Genomic DNA, 15,102 nt, shown 5'->3' with positions numbered 1-15,102 from the left:
AAATTTTCGAAGCCAAAGTTATTAAACAAATTATATGCGTATGCCGAACCAAAGATCCAGTACTTCCCTGCAAAAGATAGCCCAGAAGATCGATGGCGATGAAATCCAAAATCAGTCAGTAGGAACTGCAACGTTTGCTTACATTCCAAGCGACAGAAAAAATATGAATAGAAAATGGGAATGGTTCCTAATCCTGCCACCCAGGGCAGGACGGTATATCACTGACCTACCTGCAGCGTGTGCCGCGAAATTTGAATTTCTGTCGGGGACGACGGAGTCTTAGCTATGTATATATCTGACAGGTAAGTTCATTGTATGAAAATGACTTTTCCTTGTTTACTAACAAACCTAGGCTTTCCGTCAGCCTTAAAGTCTTTTGTAGGTCCTCCACACACTTCTGTCTGGACCTTGCCCTGAGAAAGCCAATCGTCTAGATACATGGATATTCGTATCCCGTCTAGATGAAGCCACTCTGCTACTGACGACAGAACTCTTGTGAACACTTGTGGAGCTGTCGACAGGCCGAAGCAGAGGGCCCTGAACTGATAAATGCGGCCCTGGAACACGAATCTCAGGAATCTTCTCGATTCTGAATGAATCGAATATGAAAATAGCGTCCCGAAGGTCTATGGAAACCATCCAATCTCCAGGATGAAGCGCTGCTAATACCGATTGGGTCGTTTCCATAGAAAACTTCGTCTTCAGGACAAAGACGTTCAGGGCACTGACGTCCAACACCGGTCTCCAACCCCCCGTGGCCTTCTTTACCAGGAAAAGGCGATTGTAAATCCTGGTTCCTGCGGAGAGTCCACTAACTCTATAGCCCTCTTTGCCAGTAAGGCGAGAACTTCTTGATGGAGGGCAGCAAATTTTTTGGAGTTCTCCGAGTAAGCTGACAAATTCACAGGAAATTCTGTGAGAGGGGGGTGCTTGATGAACGGAATGGTGTATCATCCTTCAGGAACCTGGACCGTCCAAGGATCCGCTCAGAGATGAAACCAGGTCTGCGAGAAAAGGTGTAATCTGGCTCCTACTGCTGTGTGGAGGACTACAGGCCTACTTCTTGATGGAAGAGGGAGTGGTTTTAGAAGAGGCTCTACCTCTCCCACGAAACCTGGAGAAAGATCGAACGGGAGCTCTCCCTCGAAATGATTTAGGAGCTTCCGTGGAGGGAGCACTCCGAGAAGCAGAAAGAACTGGAGCTATCTTCTTGGGCTTCTTCACTGACTGTGATAAAAGATCCTGGGTCGCTTTCTGTGTTAAAGATTGAGCGATCTCGCTCACAATCTCTTGCGGAAAAAGGTGTTTCTTGTCCAAACAAGAGAAGAGCAAGGCAGACTTCTGGTTCGATGAGACCCCTTTCGACAAGAAGGAGCACCAAAGCTGTCTCTTCTTCAACACTCCAGAGGCGAAAAAGGCAGCGAGCTCCGAAGCTCCATCACAGATGCCTTTATCGATACAATCCAGTACCGAGGCAAAATCCTTCAACTGCTCCTCCAAAAGTCCAAATGACTTGACTTTCCTGGCTAGCGAAGCAATGGCCCAATCCAGGAAGCTAACAACTTCAAAAACACGGAAAACACTCTTGCAAAGATGCTCCAGTTCAATTGTTGAAAAGAAAATCTTAGCAGTATTAAGGGCTGCTCTGCGGGAAGAGTCCACGAGACTAGAAAAGTCTCCCTGATGCGGGAGGCAGTCACACCCAGGGAAAAAACTTCTCCAGTGTCATACCAGACACGGCTCCTTGACGAAAGTCTCGAAGGGGGAAGACAAAAAACATTTTTCCCCTGTTCCCTCTTCTCCAAAAGTCAAGCGTTAACTTTCTTGATAGCTTTCTTACCCGAAATCGAGAGGACGAGACGCGTGAACGAGGACGAGGAGTCAGGCTTACTGTCCTTTTTCCACTGCGAACTAGGAGAAACTGGAACGGAAGGCGCAAAAGAATCTCCAAAGTTGTCAACGAAGGATCGTAAAAGGAGTTTATACCCCGACAAATGCTTGTCTTTTTCTGTTAGTACTTCTCCTTCTTCCTCCAAATCCGAAGCTTCCTTCGACGAAACTGGCGAACATTCCATCGGAAGAGGAATCCTGTTCGGCGAAGTCACACCCTGATGCGTCCGAGGAGGGTGTGAGAAAGCAGGAGAAGACGTCTGAGCCTGTACTGAGACGAATCCGGGCGGCTGCGTTGGCGGCTGAGCTGGCGCTCGAGCGACAGCCTGACGTGGCGCCATAGACGGAGTCAGGAAAGGAGTCTGACCAGGCGCCTGAAGAGGAGTCACATGGAGAGTCTGAGCCTGAAGAGGCGACTGAAAAGGAGCCTGCGGAAGATGTAAGGCGGTCGGGAGCGCATTCGGGGACGAAAGTGACTTGCCAAAAAGCTCCAAGATACTGCCTAACTTGGCATTCATCTGTTCAAACACCGAAGGTTGAGGATCCACCGACGTAGAAGGCGCGGGAGGCATAGAAGGATGATCCACAAACACGTCTGGAGCCGCAGGAGTTATCGCTTGAGGAGGCTCTGGAGAAGGCTTTGAAGGAGTGTGCGTGTTTCGGCTTCTCCACTTCTATGAGAGAAGGGCGATAAATCGAAACCGCCGGAGAAAAGCTTCAGGCTCCTCCCAAAAACTACAAGAAGGTTCGGCAGCCGCCACCTTCTTGGGAACCGCAGCAGGCGAAACATCGCGAGAACCTTTTTTTCAGCGGTCTAGAAGTCTTATTACGCCAACCTCTATAAGAGGAAACATCTGAACTAGAGTCGCTTGACGACACTTCCTCGCAACACCTTTCCAATGGTGAGCGACAGCATCCTGGGATACGGCTACAGGATTGCTTGAGGGGGCGGCTGCTCGGGGAGCAGATCCCGCTCGCATCCCTTCGATTTGGTAGGCATGCTCCTCCCAGGATCTGGGGAGTTTGACAGGGGGCCTAGACCTAGGAGAACGAACGGGCCGAACAACCACCTCCTCCACTACACTTTGCACTAAGTAATTATCACACTTAACTACCACTTCTTGCACTGTCTCACCATTTTCTGCATAGTGGTGAGGAAAGAGACAAATTTCGAGTCCATATCGGCTCGTAATACTGACACGGGATTCGGGATCGGGAGATACGATTCGAGGGGCAGGAGCAACCACTACGGGGTTAATAGGAACAGGATTAAACCAGAATTCAGAGGAATATCCTGGCTACTCACTGACTTAGAAGAAGATCTCTGTGAAGCCTTTCTGATTCTATCTTTTTCTAACTTTCTCATATACTTTCCCAGTGCCTTCCACTCCTGAGATGTTAGAGACTTACATTCTTCACACGTATTCTCAAAAGAACATTCACGTCCCCTACAACTAACACAAGTAGAATGAGGATCCAGTGAAGCTTTAAGAAGTCTAGTCTTACACCCACTACTACACACCCTATACTGAACAGAGCCGGTGTCAGACATCGTGAAGAATTCAAAATAATTCCTAAAAAGGACAACAATACAAAACAAACCAAAATAACTATTGCGCTAGCAAAAAGATCAGTAAACTCAAGGTACATCACCAAAAGGAGAAAACCAAGATGATCAAATCCAAATTCAACCAGCAGAGGAACCGGTGTTACCGGTACCGACGGCAGGAAACTTCTGATTTATTGTTGGAATGGTTCCCGGTACCCGGTAGAGGGCGGGAGTAGAGGGATCACCTGTCAAACCATTAGCGCTACCGCGAATTTCAAATTCTGCCGTGACGTCAGGAGACGACAGCTATATGTAACCACCGGGTAAGTTATATAAGTGAAACATTTGATATTTGGTTGAGTACAATATCATCAAGAGGGACATTTCTTTAATTGATTCATTTCCAAAATTCGACATTTTCTGTTGGATGAAGTTTTGAGAATGTTCAGAGGCAGAACTTTGGGGCATTTAGTACAGTGCAAGCAAACATTTTTTACTCCTTTCCTGCTTTATTTTAGGAATTTTGTCTAAAAAAACATAAAGAAATGTAGAGTCATCTAGCAGATTAGAGACAAGTTTCCCTTATGTTTAAAGTTTGCTATTTCATACACACGTCAGCCTGACTTGTATGTTCAACTGCACAACAGCCTTATGAATAAGCAAGCCCAGATCCTATCCTAACCTCTCAACACCAAAAACACAGAATTCTCTGATAACTCATAAGTCTGGCATTTCAAACTGTACTTAAGTTAGCTCCCCAGATAAAGAATACATTTTCAACCATGGTTTCATCGAGGAGCAAGCTATCAGTTTTGAGCAAATCAGTGAAATACCTGTTTGACAGTCTTGTTGGACCATTAAGCCAAAACCCTGCCATATCCTATCACATTGTACAACAAAATCAAATGCAATTACCCAGCCCAACGCCTACTAAAGCATGGGTGACCCCAAAAAGTAATTTATTTATATAGTATTAGTTAGAACCTGCAATATAGGCTACAGGCTACATCCTATGTTGGCTATGCAGACTAGGTAGCCGAGGCTAAGGCAGCCAAAAAGTTAGGCTCAATGTATAGACTGCAATTCAGCAATCTTCCACCAAGATCAGCCTGGCGTAGGGTAACAGTTGTATATACGGAGCCTATAGCAAACATATAATCCTAATAAAGTACAGGGTACAGGTTATTACAGTAGATTAGAATTTTACCACACCCTAAACCCCGCATTCCTGTTGAGTCCCCCCTTAACGTAGGATAGTTCTAAGGTAAATTACTGGTTAATAACAGTCGACCAACAAAAAATAACATTAAAATCTCCTAAACAACAAAATACTATTGATAGAGTCAATTCCCAAACATATACCTGCCATGCCACTAATACTAAAGACCTACCAAGACAGGATTAAAATGAAGATTTCTAGGCTACCACTCGTTCCCACCGGTTTGTGACTGGAATATTAGAGTAAATGACAGAATGGCGTAATATCGTCCTCCAATCCCGGAATACAGCCACCTTCCCGAAAAAGTACTTGAATTCGCTACCATGAGTATCAGTCAAGAGTTGTGGTACATCCAAGCAGCACATGGAGACCTGTACATTCCTCTCAAAGTGTTTTCTCCTAAATGACAAGATAACAGGATAATTCAAGCTCTTTTTAGAGAAGTGGTTGCATTCCGAGAGAGGTGGCCACTATGTCGCCTTTTGGTCGTTTACCATACGGGATTAAAATGAGGACTTCTAGGCTACCACAGCAGCCTCGTTCCCACCAGCTGGCAACCGGAATATTAACCACTTATGTTTGCGATTATGGTTATTTATTTTTTTTTTCTTATATTTACTGTCATAAGTTCATCTGGGTAAATCTTAATAACAACTCTACATAAGTCATTTCTTTGGAAATTACAGTTTCCTATAGTATTTGGGTTGCTTATTAAGAATTTACCATTATTTTTAGGCGGTCGACTATAATTAACCCCGAGGGGGCAGTGCTAAACACAGCGAAATACATTGGACGCCCCAATCACAAGTGGATGTCGCATTCGCGGTTACATTCCTTGCAGTCCGTGCGGAGTTAGGGTAGAACACCACGGCAGGCCAACCCTCATCACGGTGGACGGGTCTTATTCACTCGATATTTAATTGGTGAAACAAGAATACAATTGCAACTCTAAGCATACCATTTAAAAGACTGAAGTTCGTCAACATGTGATATATGAAAGCCCCATACGAACTAAAATAAGCATGTGAGCTCTTCGTAAAATATGTTTTCAAGGCAGTTTTGAAATCCAATATGGCGGCTACGTTTTGCATGGACGGTTCTCATCAGTGACGGCCACCATCTTTCCCCAGCCTTCCCAGCACTCATTTGAACAATGTTAGCGTATATATGTAACGTTTATTGATCTTACTCAAGATTGCCAGTTGTAATCAGCACAATAAAACAACATTTTGTTTGCCTATATTAGTGAAAGTATGAAACTTGTTATTCCCGGGGTTATGGTTGGAACTGAATTCATTCTTACCTTGTAATCGGTGGTTTTTATCCTTACTGCCATCACAACTGAAACTCCACAGTGCTTATTTGATTGTAATTATACACATTTTGGTCTTAATTCACTCCACAGTGCACTTGAACCATGCTGTGGTTCCTGGTTCCTAAGCACTCACTCCTCAAACACAGTTACGAGCAGCAGACGACAACACTGATTATGAGATGCAAAGCTTTATTCCCTTAATTGTTTACTTTACTCAATATTTAGTTTAACTTTACTTCAAAATGTTTATTTAATTCATGTCTATTATCCCTTTTTTGCAACCAAATTAACCCCCCAAAATTACAAATGTTTCGGATGTATACTTACAAGCGGACGACGTGAGGAAAAATGACTCATCGTTGCCAATCTAGTGGAGCGTCACACATACGCCGATGCATTTACAAACTGTTTCGATGAATTCTAGTTGTCATAGTAATGCAGTAATGATAAAATTGCTGTAATATGTACGTATAGGGTAGGGGGAAACATCACGACAGGCCAACCCTCATCACGGTAGACGGGTCTTATTCACTCGATATTTAATTGGTGAAACATGAATACAATTGCAACTCTAAGCATACCATTTAAAAGACTGAAGTTTCGTCAACATATTGTGATATATGAAAGCCCCATACGAACTAAAATAAGCATGTGAGCTCTTCGTAAAATATGTTTTCAAGGCAGTTTTGAAATCCAATATGGCGGCTACGTTTTGCATGGACGGTTCTCATCAGTGACGGCCACCATCTTTCCCCAGCCTTCCCAGCACTCATTTGAACAATGTTAGCGTATGTATGTAACGTTTATTGATCTTACTCAAGATTGCAGTTGTAATCAGCACAATAAAACAACATTTTGTTGCCTATAATTGAGTGAAAAGTATGAAAACTTGTTATTCCCCAGACCCGGGGTTATGGTTGGAACTGAACTCATTCTTACCTTGTAATCGCGGTTTTTATCCTTACTGCCATCACAACTGAAACTCCACAGTGCTTATTTGATTGGTATTATACACATTTTGGTCTCAGTTCACTCCACATTGCACTTTAAACCCGTTGCTGTTCCTGTTTCTAAGCGCGCGCCATAAACACAATTTCGAACAGCAGACGACGACAGACGACGAAACTGCAAAAGTTTTATTCCCTAAACTGTTTACTTTACTCGTTATTTAGTTTAAATTTACTTTGTTATTTAAAAATTTTGATTTAATTCATGTATATTATCCCTTTTTGCAACCAAATTACCCGAAAAATTACAGATATTTCTAAAGTAGATACAATCAAATGTTTCTAACGTTTTCGTACATCTGGCTGCCGAAAACCATAGAGGAACGAATACGGAAAAGTGCAGAGGAACGACTACGTTTTTTTTTTTTTTTGCTTTTTTTGTTTTTGCTAGCACTTTTCATTGATTTCAGTCTTTATTGTATTTTGAATTTCTTTAATATCGTATGCCAGAAATAAATGTAACCTTTAATGTATTTGCATTGCTTTGAATGTTTGTCATGCTAAGAATGGGCAAAATCATCGTTGCCACCATTAGTGGAGGCTTCACACTAACGCCGTTCCATTATCATCCCTGTTAAGCGTCCGCCGCCCCTGATGAGCTCGCTGCTAACGTACCGTCACGCTTTTTTTGTAATCAGCGATCATAGCACTGATGATAGTTTTTTCAAAGTTAATATTGATTTTTATGCTTGTTATTCATACTGTAATTAACTGTAGGAAATTCTCTCTCTCTCTCTCTCTCTCTCTCTCGTCTCTCTCTCTCTTCTCTCCTCTCTCTCTCTCTCTCGGAGTCCAGTCACTCGGCAAAGAAAAGTCATCTTCACTCCCGCAATTGGAAGAAAAGTTTGTATCATCACTGGAGGATTCAGAACTAGAGCTCTCATCATCAAATAGGTTATCAATATCACACTCCTCATCTAGTATTTGATTGATCTCACCTGAAGAAATATGCCTCCTCTTTGGGACATTCAATACGCCCGAAGCGTATTGAAAGAAAACCAACAGGGACAGGCAGTTTCTAGCATAAGCGACCACCAGGAAAGAGTTGCCAGGCTGGAAATAAGTTTCCCATGTGCTGAGTGTGTTACCAAATGAGTTCCTACACTTTCTATACGAGTAAACGCATTATTACGGGGCTGACGGCTTGACAAGCACAGTTAAAGTCTTGAACGTAATATCCCGTTGAAGGCGCTACCGAGTAGATCGCGGTAAACGTATTATTACGTGGGTGACGCTTAACCGGTTATAAACTGTTTCCATGAATTCTAGTTGTCATAGTAATGTAATAATGATAAAATTGCTTTAATATTTATGTATATATACTTCCAATACATAGCCTAATTTCACCAATTTCAACGTTTTGTGTGTAGTCTTATACCCAGTTTGGAGGGTCAACACATACCGAATGGCAACAGAGAGAGAGAGAGAGAGAGAGAGAGAGATAGAGAGAGAGAGGAGAGAGAGAGGAAGAGGAGAGAGAGAGAGAGAAAGGGAATAAGAGAGAGAGAGAGAGAGAGAAGAAAAGAAGGCGGAGGAACGAAGAAGAAAAAAGGGATGGCGGTGGAGGGGTTGGGGGTTGGGGAGAGGGTAGTGGAGCTTTATACGCGTGTTCGTATCCATTTCTGCATAATGGAGTTTTTGTCTCTTGGTACAAGGACAAGTGTCGTTATTCTTTACGATTAGTGATTCACGATACCCTTATAAATTACGGCACTGGGTGTAATGCACTATAGCAAAATCTCGTTCTGTTAAGAGTGTTCGTTACAGAAATAGGTATTGCCCAAAAACGTGCTTGCACTGTCTCTGAAACCCATAGTAGACATGCTGCTTAGTTGTCAATCAAGTTTTTATAACCAAGTATTTTTTACAAAGCTAGCTATTGAATAAATTTGTATTTTTCTCAGTCAAAACATATGCCCCTCAATGCTAACTTTCCTCTTTTAACGACTTTCTGGTCATTGCAAATTCGGCCCCATAATTTCTTATGGTGCGAAAACAGACAGAGGCCATGGACCGAAAACGATTGCGTCACACTACGGCGATAATCCAGCAGTAAAACATCTTCATATATCCAAAAAGTGAATAATAAAGATATATATGCGCATTACGATTATAACAATTACATGTATAGCTGATAACAATCTGCATGAATAACTGGTAAACTGTTCTGCAATGACAGTTGAGTATAGCAATTATTTACAATAGGTACGAAAGTCAAGATGTCGTGACGTCATAATACAGAACTTGAAAGAACGTTCTAATTCAGAAAAATAATTACTTAAATTTGAGTCAGAGTCGAGTTACTTTTTCAATAACGAATATTTTCAAATTAATCATCATAAATATGTAAAATATTGATGTTTTACTACTTATTTAAAAATTAGCCAAGAGCACGCTTCTCGTCATCTTCTACCCAAACAGCTGTTTACGCCTGGCTTGTTGTTGTGAGAAATCTGTGTTCGATTGTTGTGATAAAACGTGCTCCAGCGTCTGTGGGTACAAGTGGTGTGCGGATTTATCACAGGAAATGGAAAGTTTGTTGACACAAGCGACTCCGTAAACATCGAGATGGCGTCAATCTTCGAAACATTTTTAGTTGTAAGTAAAAATTTCTAAAGCGTTTTGGTGAGATTTCCACTGCCGTGGGCGCCATTTTCAGTACCCTCTGTTTAAATCTTAAAATTTGGCCTTAATTTCTAACTTTGGAGAAAATATTTACTACGAAAGGAGAGTAGAGGTCTTTAGCTCCGTTTCTCACCAACAACAAGTCGCGACTGATGCCCATCTCGGGTGTCAGGACGCGTTATAATGTACTTTTTCGGAGGGTGGCTTGCATTGATTGTAGGTGGCCTGCTTGGCCTGCTGTGATGTTCTACCCTATATAATACAAATAGATACGCTAATTTCACTTATTTCCCCGGTTTTGTGTAAGTCTTATACCTAGTTTGGAGGGTAAACACATACCAATTGACAACACTGATAAACAATTGAAGAGCGCAAAATGCCGCAAAGAATGCCGTAGTCCCCTTGAATAAGTGCTGGTAAGAGGTTGGTTTACGATTGTTGTGATGAAAGTGCCCCAGCGTCTATGGGTACAAGTGGTGTGCAGATTTAGCACAGGAAATGGGAAGTTTGTTGACACAAGCGACTCCGTAAACATCAAGATGGCGTCAATCTTCGAAACATTTTTAGTTGTTAGTAAAAATTTCTAAAGCGTTTTGGTGAGATTCCCACTGCCGTAGCCACCCTTTTCACTACCCTCAGTTTAAATCTTAAAATTTGGCCTTAATTTCTAACTTTGGAAAAAATACTTACTTCAAAAGGAGAGTAGAGGTCTTTAGCTCCGTTTCTCACCAACAACAAGTCGCGACTGATGCCCATCTCCGGTGTCAGGACGCGTTATAATGTACTTTTTCGGAGAGTGGCAAGCGTTGAATGTAGGTGGCCTGCCGTGGTGATTTACCCTATAATTAACCCAGAGGGGGAAGTACTAAACACGGCAAAATACATTGGACGCCCCAATCACAAGTGGATGTCGTATTTGCGGTTACATTCCTTGCAGTCCATGCGGAGTTATTCTTTAAAATTACCGTTCATCTGTTTTATGTTCATCCCCAAAGGATTCGTAACCTGGTTTCATGACCCATAGAGCTTCCATTACCTGACCTAAACATGGTTCCATACCACCCACGAGCTATGCCATAGCAGTAAGCAACGCCCTAACTAGCCTATACCCTGGTGGGGGGGGGGGGGGGGTCATACTCAGTTCTACCAAAATAGAGCCTCCATTAAATAAACCTAAACATGGTTCCAGCCCATTATCCCATAGCGGTAAGCAACGCCCTAACTAAACGCCCAAAAACCGTCACATGGGCGTCCAAACCACCCGGCCTACCCTACTACCTAGGCAGCTATACTAATACCCCTAAATATCACTCAAAACCGCCATGACACCTCGTATCTCTTCCAAAAATATACGAAATAAAAACATGTCTTCCTATCCAGAATAAAAATCACGGCAAATATGAACTCTGGGCGGGTAAAATCACGAAAAATATTACCGATGGCGAAGCACTTGGCAACAAGAGGTCTTATCAGTTCGGCGGTTTGTTGACGTTTGGTGGCTCTGGTTAGAGACTGTCTGGTAGCCGACGACCTCGGAATATCCCTCTTCAGGATAGAGATTGTGTAATGTCTCTCGTATTTTAACCTTTGTATCCTTTGTCTTTGGGGACATATTTGATTTATTAATGTAATATTACCTACTTAATTATCTTTGTAATGTATTAAATATTATATCCTTATCTTTAAAGTCATTCAAACGTTTCTTTTAATCGCCGAGACTACGATACACTACTTAAGGGCATGACTTGTAAGAGGTCGGGATGAGTGAGGGTAAATAATGCATGAAAATTATATAAATAATGAGTTAAATAAAAAATGACAGATCATTATGGCTCTGACACTTTGTGTACTCTAGGACCTGTTAAATATTATATAAATACCTTTAAACAGTTAAATGTTATACCTCATTAGCCGTACTAAGATGCAGCACTCATGGGTGTAGCCTACACTTATATAAGAAGCCAGACTCCTGAGGCCAAAATTATGGGAGGGTAAATAATGTCTGCAAATAACATAAATGTAGGTCAACTAAATGAAAATGACAGATCACTAGGGCTCTGACACTCTGTGCACTGTCACCAAGCATCATTTCGTGCCCTTAAAATTAAAATCAGAAAGTGTGAATAACTGTGGTCTTGAAATTAAAATAAAAAAGTGTGAATAACTTAAGTATACTACATATGGCTTGTTTGTTTGTTTGTATGGTGCTTTTACATTGCATGGAACCAGTGGTTATTCAGCAACGGGACCAACGGCTTTACGTGACTTCCGAACCACGTCGAGAGTGAACTTCTATCACCACATTCACCAGAAATACACACCTCTCACTCCTCAATGGAATGGCCGAGTATCGAACCCGCCACCACCGAGGTGGACCGTTAACACCATATCAACCACGCCGCTGAGGCGCTATACATGTAGTTTGTCATCTCTTGTTAATAATTGAAAGTTTTCTTTGAATTATACTGTTTGTTTGTATGGTGTTTATACTGCTTTGTTAAAGACTGTCTTTTTTTGACATTTTTACAAATGAGCAATGTTTTGTACTACGTATTCTTCAGTTTCATGGTACCTGCTTTTTCTTATTTTGCAGAGTGTACCATATTAATTGTCTAAACATATCGCTATATGATACTCCAAGAATAAGATGATGTGATGGGAGTGACTGACGAAGATTAGTCCCGTACATACAGCTGACGAAAAAAAAAAAAATCCAAAAAATGGTTAATATGTAATATTTTTCTCCTATATCAGGGGAAACAGGCGATAAGACCGACTTTAAGAATAAGAAATGTGCGGGTTTATCATAAAGGATATCTTTGAAATCTGAAAGCAAAGTGTACTACAAGCTTTTTGTGTCACATACTGTTTTATTTGTACGTTTGCATTTCACCAACAGCTACAAATACCTGTGTAGTTGCATCTCTCTCAGCATTTTTTCTCTAAAGTCTGACACATTTATCAAAAAACCTCTTCACAAGTCTCCATCCATTTTTTCTAAGACTGTTGGTCAATTTTGAGCTTTAAGGATTGTAATATAGTAATAATAAAAATGGTCATCAATTCTTTCCTAAAAATACTAAGAAATGGAAAGATAAAATGCTGGTAATGATATAGAGTCTTAAGTGGCCCTAACAAAACAAAAATAATCCGTAAAAATTGACAACTACCAATGAAACTCAGTCATAAAAAAATAACAAGTCACTCAATGATACTCATTGTCAAAATGTATTAAACTTTATTAACATAATTTAAGTTTCTGAAAAATGAACAGGTGTTGAATACAATACTGATTACAAAGAATTACGTACATAGTGGTTGTGAATCTATAGGCACCTGGCAAGTGCTGAAACTAAAATTTTCATATAACACATTAAATAAATGTTTACTATGTGGAAAAAATTATGCACATGGATCTTGAACCACTATACATAGACAGAAATCACTCAATTATTGGAACAAACCATGGAAAGTGCAGTACATAGAAATTCAATATTCCTTAAAACAAAAAACATTTAGTATAGTAGGTACAAATAGATATCGAAAATGACTTGGACAAGTTATGCTTCACCGCATCAGATTTCCAACAAAATATTTTTGTTTTATGTTCCACGATTATTGTTACAATTACAGTACGTACAGCATTAACAAACGACATATTTGTCGACAATAAACTCTTACCACAGTCTGTAACAAGCACATTAAAGAAAATGTTTTATTATTCAAGAAAATTGTTTTTACAGGACAGTATGTTCAAAATTATTCAGGGCAAACCTGTAGTCTAATGTCTTCCTTTGAACTGGAAACTTTTCATTTATAAATGAGAACAAGATCTCTGTTTACAATCCAAAAGAATGTTCACATTCTTTCCAATAGTTTTTTCTTGTATCTCGAGTCATATATGTAATGTCTTTTGATAAGGTACATAAATTGGTAACTACCAGACTATAATATACACAGCACATAATTACCCCTGGTCCACTGGTTTGTGCACTGTACATTAATTTTATTTCATATTTTTTGGTACCTCCTACAAAACAAGCAACCTGAAATTCATGGTCATACACATACTATTAATACTTACAATAAGTATAAAGTAAAAGCAGGAATTACTACGATATTCACTCCATACAGTCTATGAGAAAGCACTTTTCCAAAAAGTGAAACTCATTGCATAGCAATTTCTTTGTCTCTGTCTCTCCCCTATTAACCATTCATGAGCTTTTGTATAGGTTGTGCAGCTTTCATATTCAGGGAGAATTTCTTAACAGTTTCCATGAAAATGTAGAAGTGTAAGTACAATAAAAGAACCATGAATAAAGGTTACATGAGAGTCTATCAAAAGTGCAAATAGTTCTATTAATGATGCTCATACTAAATAATGTAATGTTGCCAGACAGTGCTATGCTTACTACCTTGTACAGTCGGCCACACATATAAGTAAACACATTTCAGCCACAAGGGCTGGATGTGATCTGGTAACACTGGAACTGTGCCTCCAGACGCACGATGAAACCCGCCCCTCCACCGTGGCCACCGCCCTCCACACGTCTTCCCCAAACATTTTTCCCTCCAACCTTCACTCCCACCCTTTCAAGCACACGTTTATAACTTCTGCTCCCTCTCTCTAATTTCTCCATTAAGGAAAATAATATAACTAAATCTATTCTGTAGGTTCATTTTCTCATCATGTGTAGGCGAGAAAACCCGTCTGTTCAACTTTTGTCGTAATAATATTATTACTTGCTGTTACCGACAGAAGAATTAACTTGGTGTTCGTGGCGCTCTCTTGTAATAATGGGATTTAGCTATCTACCAATAAAAGCCTTGTCTATCAAATAACAGCATACCTACTACTCTTGTTAATTATAATTGTAATATCAACAGCCGCATTCCAAATTCTTATTATTACAAAGACAACTAGCATCAGATCGTGTAGGACCTTACGTAACTCAAATTAAGCATGAAGAAATAAAGAAGGCATAAGTTGAAGAGAAAGACCTCCATAGGCCCTAGAAGACACTGAAGGAAGAGAAACAAAGAGACAGTTATAAGACACAGTGTAATAGAGCTGAGAGTGTGGCTGGTGTCACAAGGGGCACCATTACCCTCTTAAGTATAATGAGGGCATAGGTCTTGACTTGTCATAGGGGTTATTTTGGGAGTCAATTCTTCCTTATGGTTAGAGTTTGTTTGGTCACAACAGACTATCATTGGATCAATCATCCGACGACTTGGGTCAAGTTTTCGTATTTTTGTGCATGATTTTAACTGCTCGGCATACGTCTACATTTATCGATGGCAAGCATGTGCGTTTTTGTTTGTTTGTGTTCCTCCTGCAGGTGAGAATTCCCACGTTAAGAATGTATCAAGTAATAAGGAGATTATATCCTTATATCCTTTATATATATATATATATCATATATATAATATATATATATATATATATATATATATTATATATATAGATATAGATATATATATAATTTGAGTCCAA

General features: G+C 40.4%; 1 protein-coding gene across 3 annotated transcripts in view; it reads right to left on the bottom strand.

Moving 5' to 3' along the window:
• LOC135205841 (S-formylglutathione hydrolase-like) overlaps window positions 1-11,149 on the bottom strand; it is an 83,732-nt gene extending 72,583 nt beyond the window's left edge. Inside the window, exon 1 of one of the 3 annotated variants that reach the window (XM_064237096.1) lies at window positions 11,042-11,149. The gene's annotated coding sequence lies outside the window, so the exon portion shown is untranslated. The remainder of the gene's footprint in view (window positions 1-11,041) is intronic. The other 2 variants (XM_064237095.1, XM_064237098.1) reach the window with 2 other exon arrangements.
• Window positions 11,150-15,102: the final 3,953 nt, after the last annotated feature.

This window comes from Macrobrachium nipponense, chromosome 24 (genome assembly GCF_015104395.2).
Source record: "Macrobrachium nipponense isolate FS-2020 chromosome 24, ASM1510439v2, whole genome shotgun sequence".
Lineage (NCBI taxonomy): Eukaryota > Metazoa > Arthropoda > Malacostraca > Decapoda > Palaemonidae > Macrobrachium > Macrobrachium nipponense.
This window is presented reverse-complemented; position numbering and strand designations above follow the sequence as displayed.